The sequence below is a fragment of the Bombyx mandarina genome, chromosome 19 (genome assembly GCF_030267445.1).
Source record: "Bombyx mandarina strain Sakado chromosome 19, ASM3026744v2".
Classification (NCBI taxonomy): domain Eukaryota; kingdom Metazoa; phylum Arthropoda; class Insecta; order Lepidoptera; family Bombycidae; genus Bombyx; species Bombyx mandarina.
Genome location: NC_143225.1, coordinates 13117588 through 13134747, shown reverse-complemented (window position 1 = coordinate 13134747; position 17160 = coordinate 13117588). Strand labels below are relative to the sequence as shown.

Sequence of the window (17160 nt, the reverse complement as noted above, 5' to 3'; positions counted from 1 at the left end):
AAATTACCACATACACATTATTTTATCCAACTGTCCAAGTGATATGATTTCTCATGAATGTGATATTTCCTTATGATTTCTCAATGAATGAATTTCCAATCTACGGAAATACTTTTACCTAAATAATAGATCTTTCTTTACTTATGATGTTGCTGTTTTACAATACTGAACATTTCAAACGTACTTAATTCATAGCAGTAAATTCAATTTAATGAAATTTTATTTTAAAATTTATGGAGTCAATATAATTTGAGAATAAAAAACATCGGTTAAAACGTATTTTACCAAGATAAAGACAGATTATATTTAGCTTTGAAGGTTATTAAAAGGTATCAGAAAAAAAAATAAAAAATATGCGCCCAACGTGGGGCTCGAACCCACGACCCTGAGATTAAGAGTCTCATGCTCTACCGACTGAGCTAGCCGGGCTTGACAGTGCTAGTTAAAATTTTGAATCATATATTAATTTTACACAATCACAAAAAAATGTACAATTTTTAAAATTCATACTATAAAATTGTTTCTTCATTCCATCATAACGTTTACATGTCTAGACAAATTCATTAATAGCAGATATAAATAGAATCCTTTTAGCAGAGTGCCTTTTAATTTAATACATATTTAGGAAATATGTTGTCAACTGTCGTCATTGCGGATTGAACTCAAACTGCAGTATAGGAAGCACTTATTTATTCCACACGCACCTTAAAATCGTATACATTAACGATCAATTGGTTTTTATCTTTGAACCTTTTAAAAACGTAAAACACGAATTTTTATATCATGACATTTTTCCCTCAATCTGCCAGCCTGTCTTTTTGCTTTCAGATGTCTCCCGTTGTTAGTCTGTGTGTGAAAAAACCATTCACCACACATTCAACATAATCTAATATTTGTTTGATGTTAAACATTTTGTGTACAATAATATTTAAATCATAATTTGGTGTTGATTTTAAATCTTAATCGTGATTTTAAAACTAAAATTAAAGCTTTCTTCAGATTTGGGCTAAACGAATTAAATTGGTTATTAATCTAAAAACATTAATGTAGACAGTGGCTTAAATCTGTCCCTGGCATTGCTGTAGTGCATGGGCAACGGTAACCAGTCACCATCATGTGGGCCGTATGCTGTTCTCCCTACAAGAGCAACAATTTTGTGTTTTTTTATTGCTTAGATAGGTAGACGAGCTCACATCCCAACCGGTGTTAAGTGGTTACTGGAGCCCATAGACATATACAACGTAAATGCGGCACACACCTTAAGATATAAGTTCTAAGGTCTCAGTATAGTTACAACGGCTGCCCCGCCCTTCAAACCGAAACGCATTACTGCTTCACGGCAGAAATAGGCGGGGCGGTGGTACCTACCCGTGCGGATTCACAAGAGGTCCTACCACCAGTAAGTATACGATCGCTTATACTATCACCCCGTCTACAAGTCTAGAACATAAAAAATAACCAAATTGCCTCTAAAGACAGGTTCCGGGTTTAACTCGGCGTTTATCACATTACCTTCAAGCGATCTAAGTCGTCTAACAAAAATACTGAATAACTAATTTTATTTTTTCAATCTCCTTGCACACGTCCGTTTACTTAATTACCTTATTATAGTAAAGTGAATGAAGCGTGTCCCATTTGACAGATAGCGTTCAATTACCTTAGATAACAATGTTTACATGAACTAGGAAGGGCCTTGGCGGTGTCATTGTCGAAGCAGATAAAGAGTACTTACTGTCTTTAAAATTTTAAATCATTTTTTTTTTTTAAGATATAAAAATACATTTCTAATGAACGAATATAAAAAAAAAACTCTATTCTATATTATTACTGGTGGTAGGACCTCTTGTGAGTTCGCGCGGGTAGGTACCACCACCCTGCCTATTTCTGCCGTGAAGCAGTAATTCATTTCGGTTTGAAGGATGGGGCAGCCGTTGTAACTATACTTGAGACCTTAGAACTCAAATCTCAAGGTGGTTATCTATGGGCTACGGTAACCACTTAACACCAGGTGGGTTGTGAGCTCGTTAACCTACCTAAATAAATAAATAAAACGGCTATAGGTTGCCAATGTGGTTCATGCCTTTTTTATATGTTGGGGAAAACAATTTACGGATGCACGGTCGATGAGGATATGGTCGGATTCAAAGACGACTGCCAACTAAAACCCATCGATCATTCTCTCCCTATATTCGATCACCGCCTGAGACAGACCTCGGGTCAGGGATGGGGGGATCCCGCGGCCATCAATACAAGCCTGGGTTAAAACCTGCAATCACTGCAGTTTGATAGCGCTGTGCCACATAATTCTTCTTCTGCTTTCCGTGATCTCTGATGACTGGCGATACCTAACTTGTCGCGACCTTAAGAAGAAAGTGCGCTCATTGTGCTCATATGGAGCAATGTAACTAATTATAATTTGCGTGATTACTGGTGGTAGAACCTCTTGTGAGTCCGCGCGGGTAGGTACCACCACCCCCTCTATTTCTGCCGTGAAGTAGTAATGCGTTTCGGTTTGAAGGGTGGGGCAGCCGTTGTAACTATACTTGAGACCTTAGAACTTAAGGTGGGTGGCGCATTTACGTCGTAGATGTCTATGGGCTCCAGTAACCACTTAACACCAGGTCGGCTCTAAGGACGTCCACCCATCTAAGCAATAAATAAAATGTCGGGGCTCACATCATGCAGACACATACCAATAGCTGTAACCACGAACCTCTCACATGTTCGGTGCGAACATTGTATGTAGCACCATCCTGTATATTTTGTTCAAATTGGGAAACCTGTCATGTCTAGAAAATCACTTAACAATCGACAAACTTTGTTCTTTCAAAGTTGGCTAACATAATCTTATACCTTTAAACGAGCAATTCTTGTATATAAATATATATAATAATATATATATAATCTGAATCTCGGAAACGGCTCCAACGATTTTCATAAAATTTAGTATACAGGGGATTTCGGGGGCGATAAATCGATCTAGCTACGATTTATTTTCAGAAAATGTTGTTTTATTCGTGTTTTCAATAATCGAATTTATCGACAATCAACTTTATGACTCTTCCCGACGTCTATTGGCGAATAATAATACTATTTTTCTTAATTGAGGGCAACTAACCGCTTTAAAGACACAAAAAGATGGCGTTATCAAAAAAAAACCTCATCATCATCTAGTCATCATCTAGTTTATACTAAATGCAACAACAATAATCGCATTTACTTCCTTATGGCGCAGTTGGCAGACTACACGTCTGTAAACATGATTTCAAACGAACTCAGTCCTTATTCCTTAGGCGTTAAGATAATAAACAATAGTCGCGCGTGTTTACGTTTAAAATCTGCAGCGTGCATGACGCGATTTGAGTTAGCACGAGAAAACATGTTTTATTAAAATTTTCCATTTCTACATTTGTGTTTTGATTCATAGAGTGTTTGGCGTAGAGGCGACTCATACCCGATCCTGTAGACCGAATGATAAACAGTCGACGTCGCCCAAAACACGTCATTACGGATCCTCCCGATCCATTAACGGTGCTTTTAGGTACCACAAGCACTGGTCACCGTCCTCGTCGAACCCGTCGCTTGCGACGAAGGACTCGACGAGCGAATTAACCCATAGACACAGCCCATTGAGTTTCTCGCCGGATCTTCTCAGTGGGTCGTGTTTCCGATCCGGTGGTAGATTCTGCGAAGCACTGCTCTTGTTAGGGTCAGTGTTAGCATCACTCCGATTTGAGCCCAGTGAGCTCACCTACTAGTTAAGGTCACGCTGAAATAGCCTCTCAAGGCTATCAGATTAGGTAGGAAAAAAATTAGAAGCAAAATTGTTGAATGGCAAATTGGATTAACGAAACTCTGCTAAGCTCCTCTGTAACTTTTCATCGCTCATGGACATAGGCAAAGTAAAAGGCTGAGTTAAGGGATAGCTTGGCTCTTGAGAGCCCTTTTCAGGTCACGTTTGAAGAAGGCATGTCATAATATTCAAAAAAAAACGCGGAGGGATATTCTTTTCACGGCCACATGGGAGACGCGACCAAACTGAAATGCACTGCGGATGAATGCAGTGAAGATTGTAGTAGCGCGATGGTAAAAAGGAGATGTCATTTCAAACAATTCCCCTGCGGAACACATTACGGAATAAAACCTAAGACCGAATGGAGATCCATTGCGTTCCATTAAACCTGATAAAAATAACTAAAAGCACCTAATAAAACTAAGATATGAATAGTAAAAATTTATAAGTGGTGGTGCAGTGGTTAGCGGCACTGGCTATGGCGCCAAGGGTCGTGGGTTCGATTCCCACATCGGACAAACATTCGTGTGATGAATAGGTTTGTTTGGGTGTTTATTATCTATATATTTAAACGTATATAGATATGTATGTCAGTATCTGGTATTCGTAACACAGGGAATCCCAATTTGGAGCCATATGACCGTACGTGATTTGTTTCCAGTTATTATTATTTATTTATTATTATAATGGAAATTGAGAATGCTTTACTTATTTACCCCGCAATATGAATATCATTCAGGAATACGTGCGGTACACATGATCAACGACATGATTACTATAATGCGTTTTCTCTATAAGGTTAGTTTTATGAGGCAATAAAAAATAATTAGTCAACATAGCGATATGGTAGGCTGCAATGTGCTTATGTTCACGGGCTTCCCGTCCGGTGGTCCGCATGCTCTTAGAAGTCGATTAAAATAACAACGAATTAATTAAAAATAACAATTCTCTCATTTGCGTGCTGGAGGTTCGTACGAGCAGTTACTAGGATTGAGCCGATTTCACCGTGAAGCTCCCCGTAACCTTAACTAGTAAGTGAGCTTCCGGGGCTTAAACCGGAGTGATACTAACACTGGCCCTAGCAAGAGCAGTGCTTCGCAGAATCTACCACCGGATCGGAAACGCGACCTACTGAGAAGATCCGGCAAGAAACTCAGTGGGCTGTGTCTATGGGTTAATTCGCTCGTCGAGCCCTTCGTCGCAAGCGACGGGTTCGAGGTGGACGGTGACCGGTGCTTGTGGTACCTAAAAGCACCGTTAATGGATCGGGAGCAACCGTAATGACGTGTTTCGGGCGACGTCGACAGTTTACCATTCGGTCTACAGGGTCGGGTATGTAGTTTCCAGCGGCCACGACCAGAGGGTTCTCATGTCGTACTGCCTTCTCAAAGTGGCCCAAAGATGCCGACTGTAGATACTTACTAACTGAGTAAAGTTCTAGGTCATCATGAAGATCCACGTTCCTGAGGAACCATGGTGCTCCGACGGCTATCCTACAAAATCAGGATTGACTCTGTTCTGACAACCTGTTGACAGTATTTTAAGTTTGTACAGAGCCTTTCGGATATAATATATCAACGCCTTTGGGTATGTCTGATGCTGGAGCGGTCTCGTTCCATAGTTCATCAAGAATGTTTGTACAGTCTACTGTGCTATTAGTAAACGATGCGTGTCCTTGCCCTAGGGATAACTGGTCCGGCGCAGTGACCTTGCTGGCAGTAACAATAATAGCCGTCAGACTGCTACTTGTTTTACATCAAACATATAATTGGATGCATTGGATTTGAGCAAGTTGTGGCCAGTCAAAAATGTCTATACGAGCCTTGCTAATCTAAATAAACAAGTATCACGATGAGCTGGCGTTGTAATGTCTATAGGTCCTATTTTTCTGGCCCAATTAAAAAATATACTATCACAATTTTGCCGAAATCGAATGACACCTTCTGTCTTCTCATATCTATGACAGACACAACTCGACATCCAACGTTCTAATGAGCAAGCTTTGTGGTCGACAATCTTAAGGGGTGCATCGCAGACAATCCCCCGTCGGAGCACCGGTACCCGCGCCGAGTAATTACCCGGTAATTATAATGTTTGCATAACAACTCCCGTGCTCGGAATTCAGGGGAATAATTATATTAAAATCTCGCTGAGGTTTTTGTGGATCGTTGAAATGATTTAAGCATGTTTGAGCTTTCGTATTTAGTTAGTAGGAACGAAATGACATTTATACACCTCGAGCCACTGAGTTTCTCGCCGGATCTTCTCAGTGCGTCGCGATTCCGATGCGGTGATAGATTCTGAGAAGCACTGCTCTTGCTAAGGCTGGTGCGAGCAAGTTCTCTCATGTTGAGCTCGTAAGCTCTCCTACCCGATCACATCGATCTGGAAATGACCCTTTAGACTAACAGAAAATAGGTAAGGAAAAAAAATAGACCTCACACAAAAACCGTGGCAGATAACCAAAAGTGATTTTAAGGGCAATCATCTAAATTACAAAATTAAATCTTACCTAAAATTAGCATAACACATGAGATATTCTTTGAATATTTAACGCTCATTATTTTAAATTATATCATTTTAAAGGTGTAAGTTTCTGTTGAAACAATTCTCTTTTTCACGTGTGTGTTTGAATGTGAATCTGCGAATGTGTTTAGGTTAGTTAAATAGCGTTCAAATAAATATAACACACGAATGGCAACTAACTTCTGCAACGATCTTGCGTTTCTCTGAGATACTGGCACCGCTTTAGAGGCCATCGCACTTGATGGCTCAAATTTATAGATCAAAGAACGAACAGAACGAAGAAGACATACATTTGGGATATCCCACCAAAACATCAGACGAACAGATCGCTGCCCCTAACAATAAGTATTCTATATTCTGTTGAACCTTTTACACTTGACAACCGTGGCCTTCCGCTAAATAGTGTCAAAGTTGGAGCATTCCTGTTAGGAAGCATTTTATGTATGCTGAAGAAGTAATTGAAAGCAGCTAAAGTAATTCTGATATAAGCGTTTAAAGTCGCATGGGATTCGCAGGAGATAAGGTCTATTTCCGCAAAACCGATGACGATGGAAAATTTAAATAGCGCTGTTGAATTGTGACGTCATTATACACACTCTGTTTGACGAAGAATATAAGCGCTTACAGCTTCCTAGTTTTTTATAGATTTGAAGGTTAATATTAGTAATTATGATATAAACAGCGTAAATAAATAAATAAATATAATATAAATATTTACTAACAACCACGCCACGTTAACTGGTCCCGTGGTAAGTTCGTAAAGAACTTGTGTTACAGGTACCAGATAACGGAAATAAATATAATATTTTTATTATACACATACATATATTTAATATACATCCATAACCCTGGCAAAGACATTTATATTTATCATACAAATATCTTCCCTTGGCGGGATTCGAACCCGCGACCCCCTTGTGTAGTGACCATGTCACTTACCACTACACCAGACGGCCGTTGTCCCATAATTGCGACCACCCATCTTGATATAGGGGTCCTAAGTGTCAGTTTTCTAGCATAACAGTGACCCTATAAAACGGCATTACTACTTTACGAAATAAATGGGTAGAGAGGTGGTATCTACCTGTGCAGGCTCACAAGATGCTGTACCGTCACTAGAAAACTTAAAATAATTGATTTTTTTATTTATTTCTCTTTTTTCGCAAACTCCTTATTGTAATGTTAATTAAGTCTTTACCTATAAAATACCTTTAATACACAGAAAGTTAAAGGATTTTTCATATAAATATTTTTTACTTTTAACAATCAAAATTTACATCTACATTATCGATCTATCTCTGCCGGTGCAATGGTGGCAAGTTGTCCAAACTTTGGAAAAAATAGCCGAACCACTCTGCCTATTTCTGCCGTGAAGCAGTAATGCGTTTCGGTCTGAAGTGTGGGGCAGCCATTGTAACCAAACTGAGAGCTTGGAACTTATATATCTCAAGGTGGGTGGCGACATTTACGTTGTAGATGTCTATGGGCTCCGGTAACCACTTAACACCGGTGGGCTGTGAACTAGTCCAACAATCTATGCAACAAAAAAAAATCATTCGAATGTCGAATTTATTGCCAGTCATACATAAATTCTTTTTCAAATGGCCAGTATTTTTAAACGGCAACTTAATACCTATTATTATACTCAATGTCACTTCCACAACCAAGACTAATATCAGCTCACATGTTAAAATCCTCCGAAAAGTTCACGCTATAGAGCGCGACAAAAATTCAGACAAACATATGCTCGAGTAACATTACGGTCCTTGAGCAGTCAAATATAAAATATTAGTTAAGAAGTGACATCGAATGTTACTTTGGAGCTATCGTGATCTGAAGGAATAGATACCGGTGTTTTTTTTATTGCTTTTGTAGGCAGACGAGCACATGGCCCGCCTGATGGTGAATGGTTACCATCGCCCATGGACTTCAATGCCAGGGGCAGAGTCAAGCCGGTGCCTACCGCTTAATACTCTCCACGACCCTCGTTTGAAGAAGGATGTTATAGCGCTCGGGAAACACCGTGGAGGGGAGCTCATTCCATAGCCGGATGGTACGTGGCAAAAAATACATCCGAAACGCTCTGTCGATGAACGCAGTGGTTCCAGATATAATATGGATGAACTCTGCTCCGGTGGTGGGCGGTGCGATGATGAAAAGGAGATGAGGGGATCATCTCAAACAATTCCTCAGAGCACTCACCATGAAACATACGGTACAAAATACAGAGGGAACTGAAGTCCCTCCGCAGACCCAGAGGTTCCAATCGATATATTCATTTAGAATGTTCTTCTTCTTCTCAATCGTGTCACTCTTGACAGAGTGGTCGTGATCGTCATGTAGTGTTGGAGAGGGTAGACTTGATGCTTCTTACGATGTCCCGCCATCTCTCCCCGCTCGAGGCCATTCTACTGCACTTATTTAGGGAACCTCCCACTGCATTTTTAATTTGGTCAGTATAATGTTACGAATATTCAAATCCTGTATGTAGGTAGAAATCTTTGTATTGAAATACGCACTCAATACGTGACGACCGGCTTCCACAATAAAGAAATAATATCATGTACATAATGCAAAATAAACTACGCAATAAATTTAATTTGCATAAATACTGGTAGTAAGGTACCTTGCGAGCCCACACGAGTGGGTATCACCTATTCCTATGCCTACTCATACCCGATCCTGTGGACCGAATGGTAAACAGTCGACGTCGCCCTAAACACGTCATTACGGAACCTCACGATTCATTAACGCTGCTTTTAGGTACCTCAAGCAGCGGTCACCATCCTCGCCGAACCCGTCGCTTGTGACGAGGGGCTCAACGAGTAAATTAAGCGATAGACAAAACTCACTGAATTTCTCGCCGGATTTTTTCAATGGGTCGGGTTTCCGTTCCGATGGTAATAATAATAAATAAATAAATAAATATTTACTAACAATCACGCCACGTTAACTGGTCCCGTTATAAGTTCGTAAAGAACTTGTGTTACAGGTACCAGATAACGGAAATAAATATAAGATTTTTATTATACACATACATATATTTAATATACATCCATAACCCTGGAAAAGACATTTATATTTATCATACAAATATCTTCCCTTGGCGGGATTCGAACCCTGCGACCCCCTTGTGTAGTGACCATGTCACTTACCACTACACCAGACGGACGTTGAATATGATGGTAGACTCTGCGAAGCGCTGCTCTTGCTATAGCCAGTGTTAGCAACACTCCCGGTTTGAGCCCCGTGAGCTCTCCTACTCGCCCGGTCACGCTGTTAAAGCCTCTCAAGGCTATCAGCTTAGGTATGAAAAAAAAATTATTAGCGAAGCGAAGCAATTATGTGTTCTAGTGTGCAAACTGGAACAGTAGAATTACTGAGCAATTGAGACTATATCTGTTCTTATGACCACTTAACATAACATAAGCTTTTTCGCTCATCTAAGAAAAAAAAACCATAATAGAGCTCGAAACCACATTGTAAATTTCATAATTTTCATGAAAACTGCAAAAAAAGGTTACTGTTTAAATATTAACTACGTCATTCACCTCAGTGCAAGTTTGAAGACACGACGGTTGAAATCAGACTTTCCAGTTAACTAATTAATTATCAGTTACAGACGAGCTAGGAGGTACGGTACTTAGTGATATTAGTTTGGTATGTTTGAGACGTATTCTAATTGCCTAAGATAGTTTATGGTTTAGTTAGTAGATATTATGGTAGGGTCACATCGATAGATATCACCATCTATGTTTGCCGCGAAGCAACCATGTGACCTATGTCTGCTATGTCTGTAATGTGGGTGGCGGTTAGTGTACGTTGTCCTACCTCTTTAAAATAATCTCTAAGGGCAATACACGGATGGCTTCACGAAGCTACTTTTGGGTTCCAGTAAAACGACTGAATCTGCGCGTTCGTGACGCTTGCCAGGGCATGTTGGAGTTAAACTACTAGAATCCCATGCTTACTGGACTCCGAACGGGTAATCGTTGGAGCCACAATCGCCTGACCTCTCGATCAGCGAGTCTTCTAGACAGGGTTACCAACTCGTATCGATCAGTCAAAATCGACTTGGGTTCCAGTTGGTCTTTAAATGAGATTCTTTTTGGGATTCTCGCCTCGGCGTTCCCTATGCTGAGAAGACCTGAAACGTTCAGGAAGCGAGGATTTAGGTGCTATCCTGTATACCAGCCACCTCGTCTTGAGGACGACGTAACTGTTGTGGAGACAGTCATACTCCGACACCAGCTTCTATCAGATGGTGACATATCATGTATCACACTCTCAGGTGTTCCATTGGAAGAAAATTTTATTCTACTCATATACAGTGCACATAACTTTTTTATTTTTATTTATTCCATTGACATGACCACAGCGTGGTATGGACATGTGATGCGTAGGGAGAAGATTCATGTGACTAAGAGATCTATGGAAATGGTAGTGCAAGGTAGAGTGGGAAGAGGTCGACGAGTGACGATATGAGAGAGAACGGGTTTTTACTGGTGGTAGGATCTCTTGTGAGTCCGCGCGGGTGGGTACCACTGCTCTGCCTGTTTCTGCCGTGAAGCAGTAATGCGTTTCGGTTTGAAGAATGGGGCAGCCGTTGTAACTATACTGAGATCTTATATATTATATCTCAAGGTGGGTGGTGCATTTGCGTTGTAGATGTCTATGGGCTCCAGTAACCACTTAACACCAGGTGGGCTGTGAGCTCGTCCACACATCTAAGCAATAAATAAAAAAAAGAGTGCGTGTTGAGATAACGGCTGATAGAAGATAATGGAAGAGAAAAATTAGCTGTGCCGACCCCACCTAGTGGGATAAGGTGCAGAAAAAGAAGAAGATTTATTGTATTGATGGATGGACGATCTCATGGCCCACCTGATGTTAAGCGGTTACCGGAGCCCATAGACATTTACAACATAAATGCCGCCACCCACCTTGAGATATGAGTTCTAAGGTCTCAGTATAGTTACAACGGCTGCCCCCCCTTCAAACCGAAACGCATTGCTGCTTCACGGCAAAAATAGACAAGGTGGTGGTACCTACCTATGCGGACTCACAGAAGGTCCTACCACCAGTAAAAACATACGGGAATTGTAATTAGAGTTATTAAATATTGCAAGCGTAAGCAGTGCCGCTGGTGCATTATTAAACCTTGCACCGCTGCGAAGTGTAATAAAACTGCAGCGCTTAAACGCACGAGAGCTTTTGAAACGCGCGTCAAAAACGCTTTATAGAAAAAAGTAAGAAGATCTCTCCTAAACAAGTCAAAGAGTTCCGCCTTGGAAATCATGATTCGCGAATCGGGATAGCCGCAGTGCGTTATTAGCTGTTTTATATTTTAAATGTATGTAGGACGTAATATTTGGTGTTAAACCTAAGAGATTTCTATGCTGCCATTTCCACAAAAAAAACAAAGCCGAAAACCCGTTTTTAAAAAAAAATCTATATTTTATAAAATACTAATATTATAAAGCTTAAGAATTTGTTTGTTTGAACGCGCTAATCTCAGGAAGTACTGGTCCGATTTGAATTCTTTCAGTGTCAGATAGCCCATTTATAGAGGAAGGCTATAGGCTATATAACATCACGCTAAGACCAATACAAGCGGAGCACCAAAAAGAATGTTTCAAAATCGGGGTTATTTCTACCTTTTGAGAGCTTCCGCTGCGTGCGCTGCAGAAACGGTTAAAGTTTCACTAAAATAATGTATGACAGAATTGTTCCCGTTTAAAAGATCTAAAAAAAAACCGCGACAGCGTTTGTCTATATGTTTAGCTACAAGACTGAACTGATTCACTACCCTGGTCAATCGCGCATTGATTCTGAGCCCGTATCGTGACAATACACGCGGTTGATTACAATTTCTTGAAGAAATCAATACGAACTAACTCCCCAAACTTATCGTGATACACGTCTGTCCTTGGCGATGCCGAGTGGACGCAAGAAACGGTTTTATATATTTTAAAAAAATGTGCGCCAATCATCAAAGCTACCACCATGAGGTGAACTGTGAAGTCGTCCATCTGTTTATTTAAATAACCGAAATAGTAAATAAGAAAACAGTTACGTGAAGATTTTTTTAATGGTATTAAAAATTAAATAAATAATTATTAAAAATAAGCATTAAAAACAAGCGGTATTAAAAATACGAGAGCACAAAACAAGAGAGAGCTGTAAAACAAACAGGCTTCGTACAAAATCAATTCATAATTATTCGAAATTAAATTTATGAATACGAACGAATTAAAGAGGGAAAATAATAATCCGAAATGCGAATTATTTTTTACAGACCTTAATTACGAATCGTTCGTTTTTAATAATTCGTTAGTTAAACACGATTGATCTCGTAAATCGAATTTCATTGCTTTCTTAACCTTTAAAATTATAATTTTTTTATTGATCAAAAAATCGCACTGAGGTAAAATCTGAAATTTGCTTTTGGAAGACCTCAGTCTAAAAGAGTCGTATTGCTTTACAGAAACATACAGTGGCCTGTGTAGCGGCAACATAATGGTAGTCTAGGATAATATAGCGGTCTACCACAATGTGAGTCCACGCGGGTAGGTACCACCGCCTATTTCCACCGTGAAGCAGTAATGCGTTTCGGTCTGAAGAGCAGGGCAGCCGTTGTAACTTTACTGAGATCTTAGAACTTATATCTCAAGGTGGGTGGCGCATTTACGTTGTAGATGTCTATGGGCTCCAGTAACCACTTAACACCAGGTGGGCTGTGAGGTCGTCCATCCATCTAACCAAAAAAAGCATTCAGAATTACGAGCTATTTATCTTATTCATTACCACTCCCGCTTTTCCGTAAAGCTATAAATCAAGGCAGATTTTGTTAGCACCAGTGAGTGTTTCTAAATAGCAGAGAACGATTGTTTTACGGGAGTAGTTTCCAGTGTAAGTGGATCGAAAGACGAAAATAAAGACGTTTATTAGACTTTACTAAGTTGAAAGTTCATTAAGCACTGTACGATTTGTAGTTTTTCTAATAAAATAATAGATGGATCCATCCAAATATGATATAGAAACAATTTCTTGTCTCAATATAACAGTCACTTTAACATATAATACACAAGTAAATGTTAATCTAAATAATTTGGTACTAGCAAAATCCGGAAACGTTTCGCTGCTGTAAGCTACCATCAAGTACTTTACAAATCTCATATTACGCCGGTAAGAGTAACGCCATCTATCGTCGAATAGCAGAAAAGAATATCAAAAGAACTAATAAACTCGAGAAGTACAACGCCATCCATTATCAAATATCTGGCCTTTGCTTAGTCTACTTGTAAACTCCACGCAAAGTGCTCCCGGAACATGGATTGGAGATAGGACCACTTTTTCCTTTGTATCGCCCCACTGCTCGGCACAGGACAAATAGTGTATTTCTAGATATTAATTACCCCATATAAGATCAAGTTACATGCTAAGCTCCCTATAACTATGTCCATCGATGATATGACCATCAAAGGTCCATTAAATCTTCACCCGGCTATGGCTTTGATAATATCGGCATAAGGATCGGGCTATGCCAGAGACCTTTTCGAAAATGCCATCAACAACTGCATTGATGAAAATATTATCTGTACTGTCGTTATCCAAGGGCAAAAAGAAAATACGTTTTAAATAGACTAAAATATATATCCCACATTTTCTCCTTTATTCATAAACGTGCTTTTTAAGGTTCTTAATATTGTATATTCATTTTCAAAGAGCCTTATATTCGCTATCTACTTGGAAAGTAATGTTGTTCCATCACAAAGAGGAAAATATATTAAACATTTTTTAAGTATACATCGTCATTACACTAATGAACATTCACATATTTGCATACGCATCGTTTAGGCACGGTACACTGGTTACGCCGAATTTTTTTCTCGAATACTATCGCCTAAAAAAGTGTTAGTAGACGACTTAAAAAATTTTCGACAGAACCAGCTTAGTTGAATGGGAAAATCGCCCACTAATCCAGCGCAGAAGAGTTTGATATCGGAAATAAGTATGTTCTCCTCATCCCTTTTTTATTGAGATTATTTTATTTATCAAAATTTAATCAATTCATTCAAAATGCTTTATTATCAATATGATACAAAAAGCTTACAAATACGGTAAACGTTTTTTAATTGCACACAGAGATAGACCGTTATACCTACTCAAGACCACCATGTAATATTAGGTAGGTACTGGTAGTGGTAGGACCTCTTGTGAGTCCGCGTGGGTAGGTACTACCACCCTGCCTATTTCGGCCGTGAAGCAGTAATGCGTGTCAATTTGAAAGGTCGGGCAGCCGTTGTAACTATACTGAGACCTTAGAACTTATACCTCAAGGTGGGTGGCATATTTACGTTGTACATGTCTATGGGCTCCAGTAACTAGTTACCATCAGGTGGGCTTTTTTTTTTTTTTTATGGTTGAAAGTTTACTGGTGGCCCGAAGGCCTTTCCAGTTTCACCAGGACAGGTGGGCGAGCAAAGGCTCAGCCAGGAGGGGTGGAATTTGCTAACAGCTACCCGAGCGCCTCCGAAGGAGACCTAACAACTCAAGAGTAGCTGCTTCGCGAATGAATCTACTACCGGATCGGAATCGCGACCCGCTGAGAAGATCCGGCGAGAAACTCAGCGGGCTGATGCATGGGTTAGGTTGCACGTCGACCTCTTTGTCGAGTTCGACGAGTACGGTTACCGGGGTCCCTAAGCCTGCCCCTAGTATTAGAGCTGAAGGCATCTAATGCAAAGGTGATTGGATCTGATGGATCCGTAAGGACGTGTCTAGGGCGTCGACGGTGACTGGCTCCTGCATGATCAGGATTCGGAGAGTAGTCAGCGGCGGCAACGATAAGGCGATTATCATGACGCATAGCCTTATCGAAGTATCGTTCCGACGTTGACTTCATGTATTTCCGAATTGATTCGAGGCCCAGGTCGTCGTGTAGGTCAACGTTCCTCACGAAACACGGAGCGCCGACAGCTAACCTGCAAAAGCGGGATTGTAGGGATTGGAGGGTGTCTATGTGTGTGCGGGCCGCGTGAGCGAACACCACACTCGCGTAAGTCATGACGGGCCTTATGCAAGTTTTGTAAAGTGTCACCTTGTTCCGAAGGGACATTTTACTCCGCTTACAGATCATGGGGTAGAGTCTACCGAGAATAAACGCGGCACGGTCACGGACTGATTTTATATGCGGGCGGAATGTCATCGATGCATCCAGGGTAACGCCCAGGTACTTGACCTTCCTGGCCCAGGGTATGGGTTGTCTAAAGAGAGTAATCGGGGGTGTGAGATTCCTCCTCCTAATCCGGGAGGAAATCCGTGTGGAGCTTCCCCTCTGAAATAGCACCGCAGTACTTTTCGCTGGGTTGATGTCTATGCGCCATTTTCGGAACCACTGTCCTAGGGCTAGGGCTGCGCTCTGAAGCTTCTTCGCGATTAGGGACTTATTTCTACTAGAATAGTAAACAGTCGTGTCGTCAGCGAATAAAGCTAAATGGGTCGGCGGCGACCGGGGAATATCGTTGACGAATAAGCTAAATAGGAGGGGTGAGAGGACAGAGCCTTGCGGGACTCCAGCTGTGAGAGGTCGTGAGGAGGAGCGGGTTCCCTCGACTCGATATCGAAAAGAGCGGTTCGACAAGAAGTCCCGTATGATGAGCACGAGACTATCCGGCACGCCCATGTTGAATAGTTTGAAAATCAAACCATTGTGCCAGACTTTGTCGAACGCTTTTGCGACGTCGAAGAAGAGAGCTCCCGTGTATAATGGTTTTGGTCGATTAAGCCCCACAAGAATGTGCTCCGTGAGGCGGTGCACCTGTTGAACGCATGAGTGATTTGTACGGAATCCGAATTGTTCATCGATGAGAATGCCCTTGGATGAGACGAAATCTCTGAGGCGCTTGTAGAGCAGACGCTCATACAGTTTGCCTAGAGACATGAGGAGGCTAATCGGGCGGTAGCTCGTCGGATGATTTTTTGGTTTACCGGGTTTATGTATGCCGATAACGTCCGCTTCTTTCCACACCGCGGGAAAGATACAGTTCGCCATAGCGGCATTGAAAATAGATGCCAACATCACGATGAGTTGGACGGGTAGAAGTTTAATAACGCGGTTAGATATACCGTCGGAACCGGGAGCCTTGCGAGGACGTAGGTCTTTGATCAAGTCTTTAACTTCCATCGAGGTGACGATCAGGTGGGCTATGAGCTCGTCCACTCATCTAAGCAATAAAAAAATAAAATAAAATAAAGTAATTACAGGAGACCACATCTTGATTGCTATCTTCGAATTTATCCTTGTTTATGGATGTGGAAGCATTCAAAGTTTCCCATAGAAATGCACAGAATAGTAGTTTTCAGTGTGCAAACTATGTGCTACATAGTTTTTAGCATGCCTATCTATCAGCCGCATCACGGACATATTTAAAAATAAGCACTATATTACCATTAAACTCAATATGTATAATACCGTTCAAATTTTGAAATTAATTCCCAGCCAACTCAGTGACAATTTAAATTCGCAACGAATGAATCCTATTTAATTATTCATTACTTATTAATATTGTATTGTAATGAGAATTGCGCTTAAATTTTGCGTTTCGATTCGCTTACAAATAATTTCGAAAATTATTTTTTTGGTTGTGTCAGTCTCAACTTCAGCCTAGTAATGGTTATTCTATCCATTAAGCCTTTACGTTGTTTTATCGGCAGAAAAAAAATACTGCCCTAGTAGTCTTTTTTTTTATTGCCCTTGTAGGCAGACGAGCATACGGCCCACCTGATGCTGAGTGGTTACCGTCGCCCATGTACTTCAGCAATGCCAGGGGCAGAGC

The 17160-nt window shown here is 40.7% G+C and overlaps 1 long non-coding RNA gene and 1 other non-coding gene across 2 annotated transcripts in view; one reads left to right on the top strand and one right to left on the bottom strand.

Moving 5' to 3' along the window:
* Positions 1 to 17160, top strand: part of LOC149500898 (uncharacterized) — a 143016-nt gene that overhangs the window by 92801 nt on the left and 33055 nt on the right. The gene's annotated exons all lie outside the window — the stretch shown is intronic.
* On the bottom strand, positions 357 to 429 carry TRNAK-CUU (transfer RNA lysine (anticodon CUU)). Its single transcript has one exon. It is a non-coding gene; the product is annotated as a tRNA-Lys (tRNA).